We start from the raw sequence: 21,142 nt of genomic DNA, 5'->3' as shown, positions 1-21,142 counted from the left end.
CCCATCACACCTTCCCCTGTATAGCATGTCACCCACAACACCTTCCCCTGTATAGCAAGTCACCCACAACACCTTCCCCTGTATAGCATGTCGCCCATCACACCCTCCCCTGTATAGCATGTCGCCCACAACACCTTCCCCTGTATAGCATGTCACCCATCACACCTCCCCCTGTATAGCATGTCACCCACAACACTTCCCCCTGTATAGCATGTCGCCCACCACACCTCCCCCTGTATAGCATGTCACCCACCACACCTCCCCCTGTATAGCATGTCGCCCACCACACTTCCCCCTGTATAGCATGTCGCCCACCACACTTCCCCCTGTATAGCATGTCGCCCACCACACTTCCCCCTGTATAGCATGTCGCCCACCACACCTCCCCCTGTATAGCATGTCACCCACCACACCTCCCCCTGTATAGCATGTCGCCCACCACACCTTCCCCTGTATAGCATGTCACCCACCACACCTCCCCCTGTATAGCATGTCGCCCACCACACCTCCCCCTGTATAGCATGTCGCCCACCACACTTCCCCTGTATAGCATGTCACCCACCACACCTTCCCCTGTATAGCATGTCACCCACCACACCTTCCCCTGTATAGCATGTCGCCCACCACATCTCCCCCTGTATAGCATGTCACTCACAACACTTCCCCCTGTATAGCATGTCACCCACCACACCTTCCCCTGTATAGCATGTCGCCCACCACACCTCCCCCTGTATAGCATGTCACCCACCACACTTTCCCCTGTATAGCATGTCGCCCACCACACCTCCCCCTGTATAGCATGTCGCCCATCACACCCTCCCCTGTATAGCATGTCGCCCATCACACCTTCTCCTGTATAGCATGTCGCCCACCACACCACACCCCCCTGTATAGCATGTCGCCCACCACACCTTCTCCTGTATAGCATGTCGCCCACCACACTTCCCCTGTATAGCATGTCGACCACCACACCTTCCCCCCTATAGCATGATGCCCACCACACCTTTCCCTGTATAGCATGTCGCCCACCACACCTCGCCCTGTATAGCATGTCGCCCACCACACCTTCTGTTACGGTCGAAATAACATCTCTAGAATAATTTCTATTTATTTTTCCAAATTTTTAAAGTTTAAATTTTTTCGTAAATTTTCACTCCAAATTTAGCATGTACAAGATTATTATTTTATGCATGCTTCAGAAGTTTAGCCAAGGAAGGCTACTCTGTTTAGGCTGCATGCCATGCATGCTTTTTAGTTTCTGGAAGGAGAGAATGAGGACCCATGTGGTCAGTAACAAAAAAGCAAGAAATAAAAGTTAGAAAAGAATATGGGTCTGCCATTTCCATTGTCAATATATTTCCGTAGCAATTTTATTTCCCAAAATGTTGTATTTGTAACTTTTGTGAATGTGTAATGTATTTTTCAATCACTAATGTATACATTCTTTCTGTGCAAATGCTCTTGCAATTATTTTGTCACAATTTAATGTCTTTTGTCAACTTTTGTTTTTTTTGTAATTGTCATACATTGTTATTGTTTTGTTGACATATTGAACTAAGAACTTATGACTGTTAACTTTCCTTTGCAGTCAATCTTCAAATTCAAAAGAGGGTATTTATTGATAATTGATGATGAGATGAGAATGCGAATGGAGATGGAAATGGAAAGTGAATTGTACTTTTGATCCAGGATGAATTGCAATTTATTGTGATAAACACCTTCCAAACTATAGCATGTCACCCACAACACCTTCCCGTCTATAGCATGTCACCCATCCAACCTTCCCCTGTATAGCATGTCGCCTACCACACCTTCCCCTCTATAGCATGTCGCCCACCACACCTTCCCCTCTATAGCAAGTCACCCATCCAGCCTTCCCCTCAAAAGCATGTCGCCCATCCCACCTTCCCCTCTATAGCAGGTCACCCATCCCACCTTCCCCTCTACAGCATGTCGCCCACCACACCTCCCCCTGTATAGCATGTCACCCACCACACCTCCCCCTGTATAGCATGTCGCCTACCATACCTTCCCCTCTATAGCATGTTGTCCACCACACCTTCCCCTATATAGCAAGTCACCCATCCCACCTTCCCCTCTACAGCATGTCGCCCATCCTGCATTCCCCTGTATAGCATGTCACCCACAACATCTTCCCCTTTATAGCATGTCACTTACCACACCTTCCCCTCTATAGCATGTCGCCCACCACACCTTCCCCTCTATAGCATGTCACCCATGCAAACTTCCCCTCTGTAGCCTGTCGCCCACCACACTTCCCATCGATAGCAAGTTACCCACCCCACCTTTCCCTCTATGTCATGTCGCCGATTTCACCTTCCCCTGTATAGCATGTCACCCACAACACCTTCCCCTGTATAGCATGTCGCCTACCATACCTTCCCCTCTATAGCGTGTCGCCCACCGCATCTTCCCCTCTATAGCAAGTCGCCCACCAAACCTTCCCCTCTACAGCATGTCGCCCATCACACCTTCCCCTCTATGGCATATCGCCCATCACACCTTCCCCTCTATAACATGTCTCTCATCCCGATTTCCCCTCTATAGCATGTCGCCAACTACACCTTCCAATCTATTGCATGTCACCCATCCAAACTTTCCCTCTATAGCATGTCGCCCATCCTACCTTCCCCTCTATGGCATGACGCCCACCACTCCTTCCCTTCTATAGCATGTCACCCATCCCACCTTCCCCCCCTGATCATGTCGCCCATCCCACCTTCCCCTCTATGGCATGTCGCCCATCCCACCTTCCTCTCTACAGCATGTCGCCCATCCCACCTTCCCCTCTACAGCATGTCGCCCATCCTACCTTCCCCTCTACAGCATGTCGCCCATCCCACCTTCCCCTCTATGGCATGACGCCCACCACACCTTCCCCTCTATATCATGTCACCCACCACTCCTTCCCCTCTATATCATGTCGCCCACCACACCTTCCCCTGCAAATCTGGCTTTGCGTTTCTTTTTTTGAAGAGTGTGTTATGCAATTCAAAAAAGCATCAGGCATGATTTTTGACGCTGACGCGTCAAAATTGGAAATGTCCACCACATGTCTACCATAAAATCTTTGAAAACTTTACTGAGGCCTTGAATGTAATCTTGATCAATCAACTTCCGATCAAGAGTCACATGACGCTCTTTGAAATCTTTGTAGAAAGAACACGCTCCATTGTACCCCAATTGCGTCATGTGGCCACTGGAACTTTGCTAGACATAATGGTCAGTTGAGTATTTGAAAGTAGAAGTCATTCCTCTTGTTTCACAATCCTACAGAGAGTGTTAAGTCACTATGTATACATACATCTAACTTTGAAACAAATAAGGCGGTCTCACTGACGTCTTTCATTTCACCTGGGTAAGTCAATAGAAGATAGTTGACAATATGCTGGTTTTTTAACGGTATCCGATTACACATGAAGCTAATGTTAACTTTCGTGGTCAAATTACATTGTTTTGACTTTGCCAATCTGAGAAGAATTTCCGATTTGTATCCTTAAAGAAACCGATCACCAAGGAGGGGATCGCAGGGGATGCCAACTCCTTGCCTAAGGTTTTACCCCTAACTTTAACATTGATGATATTAGTTTGGTAGTCCGACATTTCACACATTGCTGTCTTAGTAAACTTCGGGTGGCATTACTTTGCCTACTTGTTCTGAACCTTTTTAACTTTTGTTCGTGACCAGTAGTTTGTCTGAGTTGTTTCAACGCTGTTTGTAACCGAATTTCATCTAAATCAAGGAAAATCAGCTTGATGTGGGAGAAAGCCCGAAGTGTGTATCCCAGCGAAATCCTGGCTATATCGGTGGCATGTCCAGTCATCTAAGGTGTGTGTTGGGTTTAACGCCGCTTTTAACAGTATTCCAGTTATATCACGGCGTGTCAGCCACTTCGGTGAAACCCACGAGCACGGGTATGGTGCTGACAAACCTAGAAACATAATCGGGGCGAACCGGGACTTGAACCCCAATTCATAGGTTTCTGGCGTGCTCAAGAGACGCAACTCTGCACAGCGAATTGCGGCGCCTTAGACGACTGGGCCACCCGTGCTCCATCTGAGGAGTCGGAACGATATGGTATAGAATGTAGGTTATAGGGAGGTTTTGACCATTCAAGGTCTATTTGCAACCAACACATCAAATGACTTTCAACAAGATCAATGTGAGTTATGGAAATGAGATAAGTAACCAGTCTGCTCCATGATCCAGTTAATATTTCGTTTTGAAAAGTAAGAACTCATTCCATAGGAAAAGCTGATCAGACAAAAAAGGGAAAACCGTTAAAGTGGTTTAAAAGTTAATACATTTCCTTCATTGGTATATCATTATTCAATCAGTTTATTCGGTGATAAGGTCTCAGGTCCACGTAAAGATACATACAATTTAGCTTCACATCAAGTGCTGCATGAAATTATATTTACAGGTAAGAAGAACGAAGACAGATAGCATCTTTAACATAATTAGCTAAGTTCCCAAGACAGTTTACATCAGAAGACTTTAACATTTTAACGAGTATATCTTGACGATTATTACCAGTAATAAAGCCTAAATATGGGAAATATTTTAAGTGAATATCTTCATAAATAGGGCAAACAAGAATGAAATGAATTTCACTTTCATCTGCCCTTAACTTGCACAATTGACAAATTCGGAGTGTCTTATCGATGCCATCCCTCCTTCCTGTATTTTGCATAGTTCCCAGTTCTCCAATACGTAAAAGGGTAAGCATACGTCGCTTTTCTTTTGATAACACATTCAAGTGATAATGATGTATTAAATAATGAATGAAGTTGTAATTTCGAGTATCCAGACGCTTCAGAATACAACAACACAAACATTACCTTTCTTATGGAGAGGGAAGATATAATTTTAGACCACTGATCTGGAAAACTACCTCTGCATAGAATGCTGTTGAAAAGAACTAGAAGATGTGGAATTGAAACATCACTGCCATCCTTTATCATCTCTGGTAAAATACCATCAGGACCACCTGCTTTACCACATTTGAGAGAATCTATGAAACCTCTCTAGCCGTTATATCTTGATTTAGCAAACTCTCAACACCCTCATTGTTACACACATAACAATTCATGATATTTACTGGATGCTCTCTAATAACAGCTGTGCAGAACGCAACAAAATCCACATCAGTTACATTATCGGTAATATTCAAAACAGTTTTAAAGTAATCAATCCTCTCAGAAACACCAATACTGGGTGCTGTTACGGGTAGCTTCCGTAGGTGAAATTTCAGTTCGGACCAAAATGTTTTTGAATTTATCTTGTCATTACAGGAGTTGAGAATCTTTACAATAGCAGATTCTTCAAATACATCCTTTTTTGCCCGGCATGTTTCTCTAAATCTATTGCGGACTACATGAAAGTTCTTTAAAGTGTCTATCACTCCACTAATTATAAACATGTCTAACAGTTTGTAATTACAGCGTTTCATGTTTTCACATTCTGCATCAAACCACGGTGGAGAAGCACCCCGGCGTACAGCCATACCATTGTCCTCAGTACACTCTTGAATTATGAATGTCAAATCTTCTGCTTTTTGAGAAGAGGTAGTACACTGAAATATATCTCCAACTGGCATCTCAAGTAATCTGTCTTTCAAAGGTTAATAAAACAGTTCAATGTTCTGAGAACGCCATATATATTTCGGTATTGAAACACTTTTTTTCTATTAGATCTATAGGTTTTATCATATTAGGTCTACACCTAAGACTACAAGTAACTGGGAACTGGTCTGATTCAGTGCGTGTCTGAACAGTAAAGTCCGATAATAAATAAAATAAATCAGTTGAAGCAGGAAAATTGTCGACAACGCTGGCTCCAGTGTTTGCAAAACACGTGAATGATCCCTGTGCATTCACTGGTTAAAACGCCTATCTAAAAAGTGCATACCGTATGTGCAACAGGAAGCGATAAGTTGTTTTCCAAAGTCATAAACGTGATGATAATAAACTGATTGATTGATTATTAAATCAAGGAAAATGTCCTATCGAGATTAAATGTGATGTTAAGTGAGCCGATAGGTATTGGAGTTAACAATAATTATAGCACATAATAATTTAGGCCTTTTAATGTGCAACATATTGACTTTATATTAGCAAGCATTATATACATGAAAATGCATTTGTTATATTTTAACCTTAAAATGACTGATAAAAGTCCATCAAGTTTTTTGTAAGAAACTGTCATAATGCAGTTATTGCAAACTGGATGTCCGTTTTGCTGAAATACAACATTGTAATTGTTCAAAGTCAAGTCTCTTTGCTGAAACAAAACACTAGTGAGTGAGTATGGTTTGACGCCGCTGTTAGCAATATTCCAGCAATATCAGGGCGGGGGGGACACCAGAAATGGGCTTCACACATTGTACCCATGTCGGGAATCAAACCCGGGTCTTCGGCGTGACGAGCGAACGCTTTAATCACTAGGGTACCCGACCGCCCCGAAAGAAAACATTAAAGTATTATTAATGAAATTAAAATATTTCAGATGACACAAAGTATTTGCTGTTGTTTATCTAGTCTTTGGCACATATGTGATAACAGTTTGTTTATAGGGTTTCTTTGCTGAAATATAGACCCATTTCACTCACAAATTAATATTTAAAGTTTATAAAGCACATATTTTGGCCAATATTTGGAATTTTCACTCAACTTCACAGTGAACACAGTTAATGTTTGTTAAAGTCACATTATATAGTCTTCATTATATAGAGAACCACAAAAGTTCATCATCCCCAACAAACTTCTTACCTCTGACACATTTGTAGGTAGTGGCATGGCATGTGATTGCAGACAGTTTTGCCTGTGATGGTTTCATGCCAATCCCACTGAATACATGCCCAAAGAATTCAATGAAATTCTTATTGAAAATGCGTTTCTCACGGTTTAAAATTAGTCCTTTTTCACAGAGCCTTCTAAACAATGCATGAAGATTTTCATCATGCGACTGTTAATCTTTTCCATACACAAGAATACCACTTCTTTCAGTGGCATTTAGAAGTTGGTGTGATGAAGTAAGACGAGTTCTATGGATGAACAACTTCTTTATTACAATTAGTCCGACGTTTATACAACAATATCGTCACTGATATTCACGACTTCTGGTAATCCATTGGCGGCCTGTCGAATGGATTCCTGAAAAACTTCAGCAGCACTGTTTATGTCAAATTTCAGGCGTTTATATCTATACAATCCAAGATATGTGGCGATTGTGGTTATGTATTGCGAATCCTCGGAAAGTTCAAGTTGATTATATCCTTGATTAATGTCCAGCTTGGAGAACACTTGCACTCCTGACAGGATAGTTGTCAGTTCTTCAAGAGTTGGTGAATTATGTCTCTCACGTTTAATAACAACATTGGAACATCTCATATCCATAATAACTCTGACTTTACCTGGACGTGAAGGTTTTGGTACGACTACTAGAGGAGATACCCAGGGTGTCGGACCTCTCGCCTTTTCAATAACGTCTCTGTCCAGGTCTGCTTGAATCTGTGTCTTTTCTGACATGAAATGGAACACGTCTGTATTGTTGAGCTACAGACGGAATGTCTCTGTCTGTGTGTAACTTGACTTGTACATCTTTGAGCTTACCAAGTACTGTGAACAAAAAATCTTCATATTCCTCCACCATACTTGTTGTATTACATGACAAGACAGATTCATGTAATTGTAACAGATCCAGTTGTTGAGTCATCTCCCAACTCAACAGACATTCTTTTACATCTGGAACAACACAAATGTTCGCTTCAGCTGATGCAGTTTTAGATTCTATGGTAGCTCGAAATCTGCCTCATACAGTCACAGGTTCTTCTTTTCCAAATGGAAACACTTTTGTTCTGCATGAAACTAACTTAGGTTTTGGAATCAGCCTATTGTACACAGTTTCTGATATTTTGTTTCTGATATTTTGTTGGCGCGCCTGAGTCATCAAACATGACGACTGATTGTCCGTTTACTTTCATCTCGAATTTTGGACATTTGTTTTCATCTTGCAATAAAAAACAAAGTCATCATCTTCAGATTCGTTATTAACCATGCTCACAGACTTTGAGATTCCACAATAGGTGGCACTATTTTCACTCCTAATTTAATTCATATTTGTGAAATGTTTGGTTTTGCCACATTTTTCACATGTTTTAACAAAAGCTGGACAGCTCCTTTGACCACCAGCATTTTCTACCACAATTAAAAAATGTGTTCTGTTTTTGAGGTTTCTTTTGTGATGCAGCGGGCTTTGGTTGTTGAGGTTTCTTTGACAGTAGATGTGTGTTTGATACACTAGCACTACTTGAATTTCCTGAAATTTGTCTTGTATGTTCATGTGTTAATTCAACTGTTCTGTTGTATATCAACAGTTCCTTCAATGACATGTTCGGATTAGTCAACCCTTTCTCTCTAACGTTGTTAGATCTACAACCTGATATGAGCTAAGATCTTATGTCCTCATCGATTCTTTCATCAAAACCGCACGCTTGGGCTTGTTGACGCACTTCGTGATCAAAATAATCAATCGAATCTGACTTTTTTGGGCATTTGATGAAAAGAGTACTTTTGGAACTCGATATTTACTTGCAGGTTGAAGTGATTCGTGATGGCAGTCACTAGCTTCCCGAAATGTGTCTCGCCTACCCTCAGAATGAGATCATCAGTTATGTTGTAACCGACAAATACATTGTTCTCAAGCAGCGATTTCCACTTATTCCAACGGACTAACTTACCATCAGATTTGCTTTCTCCAAGTCGCATTTCAAATTATACATATGGACGGAGAATTTTCTCACTATCTACTTAAATATGATTTAACAGTACAGACATATGTGCTTTTCTAACAATCCACGTATTTCTTCGTAAAAAAGAATTTGATTGATTTACGACCCTATTTAGCTATTGGATCCCCCGCCCCCAGGCCAAGTTATCGAAACAAATAGCAGATAACACCGATACTCAATAGCGCTGAGTAGTACGTACTTCCTAAAAGGCAATAGTGTTTTCCTAAAAACAAAGCTATTATCAATGCTTATTCTGTTTGCGGAGTAGATGTTCATTATGTAATTTCTAGTTTTTGGATGACATATTGTTCTCAGTAACTGTAATGTGGAAATAGATTGTTGATTGTTTTTATATTCAAGTTGGTATTTCCGTTATTCAAAGTGTTCAGTGAGACCGTCTTATCAACAGTCATTTCTGAGACATAAATGCAAAGTATAATTGCCGTATTCGACGTAATAAGCACCCCGCTCTAATAAACGCCCACGGCTAGTGAACAATCCCAGCACCCCTTCCAATTGATTAATGTACACAAGACTTATTTATTCGCGTATAATAAGCACTCGTTATATGTACACTTAATTATGGGCAATTAAATTCGGGGAAAATATATCTGTCGTAAATAAACATTTCAGGCTGTCAGCATAAACCACAAAATTCATCTTTCAACTCAACTTTTTTTACACTGAAATAATATTCTAATTTTGAGAGCGCCCTGGGCGCTTATTGAGTCGAATGCGGTAATTACGTCTACGCTAATTTGTTTGTATTTATTATTAACTCTAACGTTAATTTCCAGATTTACAGTACATACTATTCAAAAGAAGTTAAAGAACACCCGATTTCTTTATATGACTATGGTTAGTCATTAGAGGAAGCGATAGAGCGAGAAAGCGATAGAGCGAGAAAGCGATAGAGCGAGAAAGCGATAGAGCGATAAAACGATAAAGCGAGAAAGCGATAAAGCGATAAAGCGATAGAGCGATAAAGCGATAGAGCGATAAAGCGATAGAGCGAGAAAGCGATAGAGCAAGAAAGCGATATTTCCCATAATGCCGTACATTAAAACGGTTTTTGCTGACATTTAGTGATCCATTCCTGTAATTCTCACCGCTATTTTGCCTCTTATGATAGATTTTTTAAACATCTTGTAGTAGATAAATATGTTACAAAATACGATTATTTCTCGTTTAGCTTGTATATTTTCTTGTAGTGTAATAGATAAGCAAGATTCACAGAATACAGATAGTCACTGTTCATATTTTCATTTTGTTCATAGTATCCTCCCCTCATTCCTCCATCAATCTTAAAACTGATAAAAAGGAGATCATATATTGACAAATAATTGTCAGTTTTATTGGCCAGTTTGTATTGTTTACAACGTCCACAGAATTACTTTTTTCGGTCATTAGATTTGGAATTGAAGACGAATATGTGCTCGTACGATTTCGGGATCACAATTATGTTCATTAAGTTGCATGCACATTATGCAAACACAGTTATGGTTCCCTTACAAAATACAGATGATTTAGATATATGTCTCTACCTTAAGTCACATATACGACTTTCGAGAGCGTCATTAACCCGTAACCCCATTCCTTGGACAACAGAAATGAAATGTGTCGTAAATATTTGTTAAAAACAACTCGTTTCTTATAATGACTTTCGATCAAACTGTCTTCGGGAATTAAATTTAATGCTAAAGTGCTTGTAAAATATAGTTTAACTTTCCCGCCAGGAGAGACTAGATATCCAATTATAGTATAGGCACAGACAGGAATATACATATTAATGTAGCAATTCTCTATCCATTTAAACTGTATGGTTAACAATTGTGCGTTCTGATGTGAGTTATGTAGTTATCTACTACCTTTTTACACAGACAATGAGCCGGACACACACACACACACACACACACACACACACACACACACACACACACACACACATAATTTTGACAAAACTATACTTAAGATATACATAGCATATCATAATGATAGCTGATTTAATATATGTTATAGATAATCATAGTAATGCATTTCATATTTTATCAACCTTAACTATGTGGCCACACTAATTATGTCTCTCCATATGTGTAGTTTACACAAGTACACATATCAACTGTGGGGGCAGTGGGGTAGCCTAGTGGTTAAAGGGTTCGATCGTCAACCCGAAGACCCAGTTCGATTCCCCACATGGGTACAATGTGTGAAGCCCATTTCTGGTGTTCCCCATGATATTACTGGATTATTGTTAAAAGCGACGTGAAACCATTACCACTCACTCACAGCGGTGTTTATCAAATGACTTTATGCAAGTACATATATTTGTAGATTTGCACAAGACAAGACACACAATTCAAGTTAAATATACATCAAATGTCAAAAAGAATATTTACGGACAACCTTATGACACACTGTAACATCATATACTACCGAAAACTAGTTATAGAACATCCAAAATTATAAGATTGTATTTTTGCAAAACAGTCAGCCATGACTAATTAACCAAAGTCTTCTTAACTTTTATATATAGTATATATTAAGATTTTAACCTGATTTATTTAGTGCGTATTGCCATGATCTGCCACGCGCTTTCGGCGAGATGGTCACATACAACTGAACAGGGCCATAGATTAATCAATTACATTTTACGCAAAAATCGGTGGATTGTTTTAAAATCACCTACGTCTCTACAGTTAAATTATGTTTTAAGTAAATAGTGAGGAAAGTTCAACATTACCTCCCAAATGCAGCAGATATCACATGCGGCCCCTATAGTGGTCAAGAGGGGATATTGCTTAACCGCGAGAAAGCGATAGAGCGTTAAAGCGAGAAAGCGAGAAAGCGATAGAGCGAGAAAGCGAGAAAGCGATGTCCCCTCTCGGCCACCATAAAGAGAGAGGCAAAACTTCGGCCATGCTCTTTATTTTCTGATCCAAGGGAGGTAACTCCTTCATACATAATCACAATGTTAAAGTGCAATGTGAAACACTACATCACTGGTGATGCCTCTAGCCGGTTTATTCCTGTAGGCATACCTATGGATTTAATTATGTCTAAAATCCACATATTGCAAGAATCAGAAAGAAAATAAGCTAGTTCTCGGCTATTTCAACATGCAGATATTTTTCGTCCCAATGTTGCAAATGTTTTGGCAACCATGAAATATGACAGTTTAGAGTATCAAGTACGGCGCTTTTCTTACCTCCTCCTTTGATATTTTCACTGGGCAAAAACAGGCATTTCATCTATCTCGTCCTTTGGAAGTATTCTCATTTGCGATTGTCGTGCAGCGCACGTCTTACAGATGTGTTCCCACAAACATGTACATGTCTCACTGGACCACGCCAGGTATTTTGAGATTTCACAGCAACGGGGCATTCTGGCACTACCAGATTTGAGTATGACTCACCGTGAGTAGCGACATGATGACGGTATAGACAACGATGCTATTACAGCTACACATGTTCATACTATCAACCATTCTTGTTCTGAAGACACGTTTGTTCATTATAAATGTGCTCCAAAACGCACCCGGAGCCTGTAGATCGCGCTTCAGGTGCATTCATGTTAGTTTTAGATAAAGAATCTGTTCTCCAAAACGCAACCGATGCATAAAGATCGCATCGCATGAACACACCAACTTGAACATGAACACACCAAGCTGTGACTGCATGTGAAAGACGAGGGTTGTAAACAAATATAAGGCAGTAGCGCATCAATCAGTTAGTTGGTGAGAGATGGGTGGGAGATGGTTAGAGAGATGGTTAGACAGATGGTGAGACAGATGGTTAGACAGCGTTAAACAGCGTTAAACAGCGGTAAGACAGCGTTAAACAGCGTTAAACAGCGTAAGACAGCGTTAAACAACGTTAAACAGCGTAAGACAGTGTTAAACAGCGTTAAACAGCGTAAGACAGTGTTCAACAGCGTTGAACAGCGTAAAACAGTGTTAAACAGCGTTAAACAGCGTAAGACAGTGTTAAACAGCGTTAAACAGCGTGCGACAGCGTTAAACAGTGTAATAAGACAATGTTAAACAGCGTTAAACAGCGTAAGACAGCGTTAAACAGTGTAAGACAGTGTTAAACAGCGTTAAACAGCGTTAAACAGCGTAAGACAGCGTTAAACAGTGTAAGACAGTGTTAAACAGCGTTAAACAGCGTAAGACAGCGTTAAACAGCGTTAAACAGCGTAAGACAGCGTTAAACAGCGTAAGACAGCGTTAAACAGTGTAAGACAGTGTTAAACAGCGTTAAACAGCGTAAGACAGTGTTAAACAGCGTTAAACAGCGTAAGACAGCGTTAAACAGCGTAAGACAGCGTTAAACAGTGTAAGACAGTGTTAAACAGCGTTAAACAGTGTAAGACAGTGTTAAACAGCGTTAAACAGCGTAAGACAGTGTTAAACAGCGTTAAACAGCGTAAGACAGCGTTAAACAGCGTTAAACAGCGTAAGACAGCGTTAAACAGTGTAAGACAGTGTTTAACAGCGTTAAACAGCGTAAGACAGCGTTAAACAGCGTTAAACAGCGTAAGACAGCGTTAAACAGTGTAAGACAGTGTTAAACAGCGTTAAACAGCGTAAGACAGTGTTAAACAGCGTTAAACAGCGTAAGACAGTGTTAAACAGCGTTAAACAGTGTAAGACAGCATTAAACAGCGTTAGACAGTGTTAAACAGCGTTAAACAGCGTAAGACAGCGTTAAACAGTGTAAGACAGTGTTAAACAGCGTTAAACAGCGTAAGACAGTGTTAAACAGCGTTAAACAGCGTAAGACAGTGTTAAACAGCGTTAAACAGCGTAAGACAGTGTTAAACAGCGTTAAACAGTGTAAGACAGCATTAAACAGCGTTAGACAGTGTTAAGACTCCCGTAGGAGTAACCAACAGATAAGCATACAGTAACTGTTAGATTTAGCATTAGTGTTAGATATTAAGTTTCTTTAATTTGAAGTTTATTCATTTTTGCTTCACATAATAACATGTAATCACGTTTAGTTACTTATAGATTTACCATTGGGGCAGTGGGGTAGCCTAGTGGTTAGAGCATTCGCTCGTCACGCCGAAGATCCGGGTTCGATTCCCGACATGGGTACAATGTGTGAAGCCCATTTCTGGTGTCCCCCGCCGTGATATTGCCAGAATATTGCTAAAACCATACTCACTCACTGATGTGTATTGTATCATATTAATGGGATTTGTAGCTGTAATAATATACTGATGGTTGTTCTGATAATATATGCTTAAATTCATGCACATGGTAAAAAGTAAACGTAATGTGTTTGTTTAATTATACATATTATAGATTCCTGTAATTGTATATTAGCAGTTTAACCTTGTTATATAATGTTTTAGGGAATTATCCTCCATATCCATATTGAGGTGGGATCTCCATATCCCCGATCTGAACAGACGGAATAAATCCAATGAACCCCAAAACAAGTATTCGTCGTCATTACATAGATGTTATACCACTGTAACATACATAAAACGTATCTCTACTGAAACCAAACATACTTTATCATACAGAATAATAACAGTATATTTTCCGTATCGAACATCAACAACATATCTTACCAGTGAATATCTTATCAAAACCAATATTCCACCCGTATACGTCCCGAACTGGGACCTTCAGCTTTTCTGGCTGGTAAACGAAAAAGTTTATATTCTGGAAAAAATGTCACTTATATAATTTTCTATTGACTATGTTTCATATTAAGCAACAATGTCATGTTCAAATACAAAAGAAACGAGTTTGCCACTAACGTGGCTATATCCCCCGGCCCTGTTGCAGAATTTATGACATAATCAAATCTAAACAAACCCTAACCTTTTTTAACCGAGGTGGAACTTGTCATGGAAATTTAAAAAAAAGAAGAGTTTGGAACCTAAGTCTATCTTGCTACCATGGAAACGTAAAAATATGAAAATTTCTAAAATTTCTAAAAAGCAAAAGGCACCAGTTCAACATGTACCTGACAAACCTGCAAAGTTTCATGAAAAAATATTGAACTGTTTATGAGTTATGATCCGGAAACGAACCCAACCCTCACAGAACCTAAGTCCATCTTGTTGCCATGGAAACGTAAAAAATAAAAATTTCTAAAATTTCTAAATAGCAAAAGGCACCAGTTCAGCATGTACTTGACAGACCTGCAAAATTTCATGAAAACATGTTGAACGGTTTCTGAGTTATGATCCGGAAACGAAACGTGACGGACGGGCGTACCGACGGACGGACGGACGGAGCCCGTTTCTATATCCCCCGCCAACTTTGTTGAGCGGGGGATAACAAAGCCAATATCTGACATTTTGTTGGTTAAATCTGCTATATTCCTTGCAATGTAAGATGTGCTTTTGTCTGTTGACTCGCTATAACAGCACTGGCCACCCCGTCATTACCCTGAGGTTGAGTTAACCTTCGACCTTGACGGCAGCACCCGCTCCTGATCCACAGCTGACGATGTTCCACTTGAGTCAGGATTTGCTGCTTATCTGCTTCCAAAGTAGTAGTTGACAAAAACACTCCAAACTTAGTCCAAAGACAGATGTTTTAATTTATACCATACCGTTCTCCACTGTTTTGACTGACGATGTCTTCTCTTGGAATTATGCGAGTGAGGTCATTTCTCGGAAATCGAACATGCAATTTCCATCATGGGGTGACAGGTTGAACAAAAAGGTCTTACAATGCTAAACGAATACATTTCTACAACAAACTTTATGAATTAACATTCTATTATACATTTAACATCTGTAAGTGGTATTAGTTAGTTAGCAATTACCCCTAGTAAATAATGATAACATCAATGCAATAATGCCTTTTTAACCCCGAACGTGGATGTGGCAGAACTTGACCTACATCACGGTTACTCACGACTCACAGCTGCCAATGGCTGACAATCTTGTGTTTACATTCTCCGTAACTTGTTAAATTAAGCAAGATGACAACCCGATCTATGATGTGGTTCAATATTAACCTGTTGACTTACTGGGAATGATCGAGCCTGCTGGTACAATATGATTACCAATGGAATTGAGTGTGACTGAACAGCCGCTTTTAAGCCTGCAGAGACATTTTGACACGAGGTTGAGCCTATCTGCAAGGTGTGACCTGTCAATTTCAATATTTCATGGATTCCAAGCGTGTGAATGAAATGAGACATTCGTGGCCCAGAAATAGTGGGTTGTGTATGATTTTCTTTATTGTGCGTGTTCTGAAATGAATTTAATCAAGTTTGACTTCAATTATGTCGGGACATGGTTTTTGTGGCTTTTCGTGTTTTCTGAGTGATGGACTTTCAAGTCCTCTTCTGCAAAGCCTTATGATGGTGATTGACGGAGATGGCAACAAATATCGATCACAAAAAGGTTTGTAAACAACATGTTGTCATGAATAAAGTTTTTTCAAACAATTTTTATAATGTTATATTTTACTTTCATTGTCGGTTCGCTTAAATTGTTCCGATTCTGGGCACCATAGAACATTTCTTAAACAGGTTTACAAACATTTCATTTGTATGCAAAAGATATTTCTTTGTTAAATATTTTAATGTCATCATCGAAACAGTCAGGGTTGCGGCCTAGAACGCCCAAAACATCCGATATCAAACTACCATATTTCCTTTATTTGACGCTACGCCGTCTATTAATTTCGCGAGAGCCCTTGACTCGGCGTGTATTAGAGACCTGGCTGGTATTAGAGACCCAATGTGTATTAGAGGAAATATAGATACGGGTGTTTGATCGGCAGCCACTTTGTATGAAACGATCTGTAGGCTATCTATGTATTCATACGCGCGTTTTTTTGTGCATAGGCTTAATATATTTGAAAGGGGTTTCCGTAACATTCATCAACGTCATTTTAGAATAACTCTTGATTTAAAAAGAAATACTTTTCACATTGAGGTATGCGGGTTATTACACTGAATGAATTGTTTTACATTAAGAGAAAAACCTTAATGTATTTTTTTTAAATTGAGAGTAAATTTTTCATTAATGGATTTGAGAAATAGTCGACTGAATGTCAGATGTGACATGTCGTTACAGTGTTATACATGTACCTGAACCAACATCACATAGCGACCATGTCCTGAACTTACTGGAACCATGCACCGTATCAACTGTCAACTTTTATATTCAGAGTAACAAGCATGGCAAACTTTATCGATCATGCCATTTGTGGGAAGTATAGCGTAATTGACTGGAAGTGATTAATTCATGTTGCAGTTTAAAATGATCTGTTCAGAAAAGCAGTCGAGTAATGAACAAATATTTTTTGTTGTTGTTGTGTTTGTGAACATTTACAGTTGAAAATCAATATTGTGACATTTGTATAGGGCTTGAAACGTTGCAACGTACACCAAAGAACCTTCAGACTATCGTTGTCACAACAAATAATTTCTTTTGCTGCAAACATGAAAAATACTATTCTTCGCTCACTGTACATCCACGTTGACGAAATAAGTTTTTCATATGGAATATGTTTACAAATCAAAGCACAGTGGCGCATTGTCACGCCTCACTTTGCGTGAAACCGTTTAACTAAATAAACCATATGAATAGGTCCTGGCTGATGAGCTCTTGTTATGTTGTCCTGTATGTTTTTGGCCTCAAACAACAAATTTCTGACATCAATAGCTTTATTTTTTAGAAAGATTGCACGCCACAGACTCGGTTCAATTTCATGTGTAGACATCACTCCTTCCAGAGACGTCATCGCACTTGTCCGTACATTGCGGATATTCTCAAGTAGAAATCAACGTTTTCTACCATGAATTTGTTACGATTCTGGGCACCATAGAACATTTCCGTAACAAGTTCATAAACATTTCATTTGTATGCCAAATATATGTCTTCGTTAAATCTTTTAATGTCATCATCGAAGCAGTCAGGGTTGCGGCCTAGAACGCCCAAAACAATCCATATCAAACTACCCTATTTCCTTTATTCGACGCTACGCCGTCTATTAATTTCGCGAGAGCCCTTGATTCGGCGTGTATTAGAAATTTGGAAATTACTCGTTTCTGATTGGTCAATCAGAGGCTATTAAATCACAATACACCCCTTCTGATTGAAAGAGTTGGTTTGACGGCCGCATCACCGCGGAAGCTAATATTCACAGAATAGTACTTTTTTCAGTCATTGTCGGTAGGCGTATATAAATATTACTTCTTCAATAATAGTTTGCAAAATGCAAAGTTGCAGCTACTGCAATGTTCAAAGGATGTGTGGCAATGCATTTCGTGCAGAAAACACGATAGAAATCTACAAAGAGAATGTATTTTAAGTTTTGGGGACAATAGGGAGCTTGGAATTTGGCGCTTTCCTATATAGGATTATGATGTTGCGCGTTCGGTTCAAAATTCAATTTAGCACGGCTTAATCTACAGGTAACCTTGCTCTACATTTAAAAACACAGTATGTTTATCTCCTAATTACACGAAACTAGAATGGTCCTATACATTCAAAATAAACTTTCTCTGCTCAACTGTTAATATGTATACCAATCCGATTTTTAAACAAGTGAGGTGGTGAGGTGAAATGGGGTTTAACGTCGCGTCCAAGATTATTGCACTTATATAGAGACGTGCATGTACGTGTGTGTGTGTGTGTGTGGCTCGCTTGTGCTAGTCTGGACTGATTTATAGTGCTAGCTCACTGAGATACCATGCCGCGGTTTAACATGAATACCAAACTGAGACACTGTATACTGACTCCAAGCCAACGAGTCCTTGTTTAAGCCCTTTTATGCCAAGCGCCAGGCAGGGTAACAACAAGTACCATCTTTTAACGTCTTTTGGTATGACGCGGCCGGGGATCGAACCCCGAACCTCCGGGCGGACGCTCTACCACAAAACCACCGAGGAGGTCAATCCCCACAGTAGGATATGGTTCCAATTCTCATCTTGGCGTTATAGTAGTTTGTTTGTTCTTAACGCTGCACTTGGCAACATCCCAGCTATGGTAATCGAATCTGGATCAGACAATCTATTGAACGATATTGTCAGCACATCAGTGATTAATAATATGAACAGCTACTGACGCAACATGGCAGGCAAATCACAAAGCCTGACCACTGATCCTAAAAGAAAATTAAACTAATACGCATTGGCTGAAAGGGATCTCTTGTGCGTCTTCTCCTCCTCATGTTCAGAGATTGTAGTACTACAAAAACATCCATGTTCAGTTTTTGACATTTTTCAGAAAACATTTCTCTCTCGCTTTGCTACGTCCATGAGATCATGTAAATATCAGATTTACGGGACACATAAATTTGGGGCACGGGTGGCCCAGTCGTCTAAGGTGCCGCGATTCGCTGTGCAGAGTTGCGTCCCTTGGTTCACGCCACAAACCTATGATTGTGGGTTCGAATCCCGGTTCGCCCCGATTATGTTTCTAGGTTTGTCAGCACCATACCCGTGCTTGTGGGTTTCACCGAAGTGGTAATCGTCTGAGACCTGCATCACATCAGGCTTTCCTTCCACATTAAGCTGACACGCCGCGATATAACTGGAATACTGTTAAAAGTGGCGTTAAACCCAACTCACTCGCTCACTCAAATAAATTTAAATGACGGATTTAGAATCTATAAACTCGAACTGAATGGAACTGTAAACTTACCCTACACTCACAAATCACAGTGGTACACTAACACTACGTTGAAGAAAGACAAGTTCTATAGATGAACCCGGGTCTTCGGCGTGACGAGCGAACGCTTTAACCACTAGGCTACCCGACCGCCCCGTATCTTGGTCGATGAGACTGTGTGTCATGGAACCCGCCGTTTTGTTTCATTGTTACCGTCACAATGTGTTTCAGTGTACTCATCATTGTGAGTGAGTGAGTGAGTGAGTGAGTGAGTGAGTGAGTGGGTGGGTGGGTGAGTGGGTGAGTGGGTGGGTGGGTCGATGGGTGGGTGGGTGAGTGAGTGAGTGGGTGGGTGGGTGGGCGGGTGGGTGGGTGGGTGAGTGAGTGAGTGAGTGAGTGAGTGAGTGAGTGAGTGAGTGAGTGAGCGAGCGAGGTGGGTTAAACGTCGTTGGTAACAGTGTTATATCACGGCATGACAGCATAATGTGGGAGGAAATACCGAAGTGATGCACTTCTCAGACGTTTACCACTTCGGTGAACCCCACGATCACTGGGTATGGTGCGGACAACCCAGAATCATTATCAGGGTGAACCGTGATTCGAACCCACAATCCTAGGTTTCAGGCGTGCCTATGGGACGCAAAAGCACAGCGAATTGAGGCGCCTTAGACGACTTTGCCACTCACCATCCATTTGAGTGTCACTTTACTCATTTACATGTGAGTTCAATAATCGGGCCACCATGCGTTGGTCGAGGAGTCGAATCCTTTGTTCTGCCTCTATATCTCTGGTGTGTTCCCACAAAATACGACATAAGCCAAAACAGTACTTTAGCTGGCCTTTTTGAAGAGCAGGGAGAACCACGAGACGGCCACATCGTCTTGAGCGTTGGTTTTGTTATATTTAACACTGCACAGCTGCAGTTGTATGAGAGCTTAATGAATTCACTAACATTAAATATCATTGTCATCATTATGTGGCTCGTTGTTACATGTGTAAACCTGTTTGCTTGTACTTTAACCCCAATCTCAGCAATATCCAAGCCATCATGGCAACGATCTCTCCGACCAGAAAACCAATGGTCAATATTATGGGCAGCTAGGCGAGGTACTGATGACGACCAATCAACAAAATCACCAAGTCTGACCACACAATTCGTTACGTCGCCTCGTAGGTTAAGTGTGCGAAAACAGAAAGGTTCTTCCAGACTGCCTTTGGTGACAATCTAAACATGGTCCCGTCGGGAAGGACACACTTGTGCTTCATGACTCCTTTCACTCTCTTCTGGGGACATACTCACAAGCACGTTCTACAATGGGAAGACTAGCACCTAACGCTCTACTGCTTGTCGCAATTGGCGATTTGATTTGTCGGAGAGTTGTTGGTTTTTTACGTTGCAGACAGCAATAGTCCATCTATGTTACAGCAGTGTGTAATCAATCAAGTTTTGACCAGACAAATGCTCACAAAACAGTGAGTGAGTGAGTTGGGTTTAACCCCGCTTTTTAACATTATTCCAGTTATATCACGGTGTGTCAGCTTAATGTGGGAGGAAAGCCCGAAGTGATGCAGGTCTCAGACGTTTACCACTTTGGTGAAACCCACGAGCACGGGTATGGTGCTGACAAACCTAGAAACATAATCGGGGCGAACCGGGATTCGAACCCACAATCTTAGGTTTCTGGCGTGCCCAAGGGACGCAACTCAGCACAGCGAATCGCGGTGCCTTAGAC

This window comes from Haliotis cracherodii, unplaced genomic scaffold, assembly GCF_022045235.1.
Source record: "Haliotis cracherodii isolate W230 unplaced genomic scaffold, xgHalCrac1.p SCAF_12, whole genome shotgun sequence".
NCBI classification, from domain to species: domain Eukaryota; kingdom Metazoa; phylum Mollusca; class Gastropoda; order Lepetellida; family Haliotidae; genus Haliotis; species Haliotis cracherodii.
Note: the sequence above shows the minus strand (reverse complement) of the source record.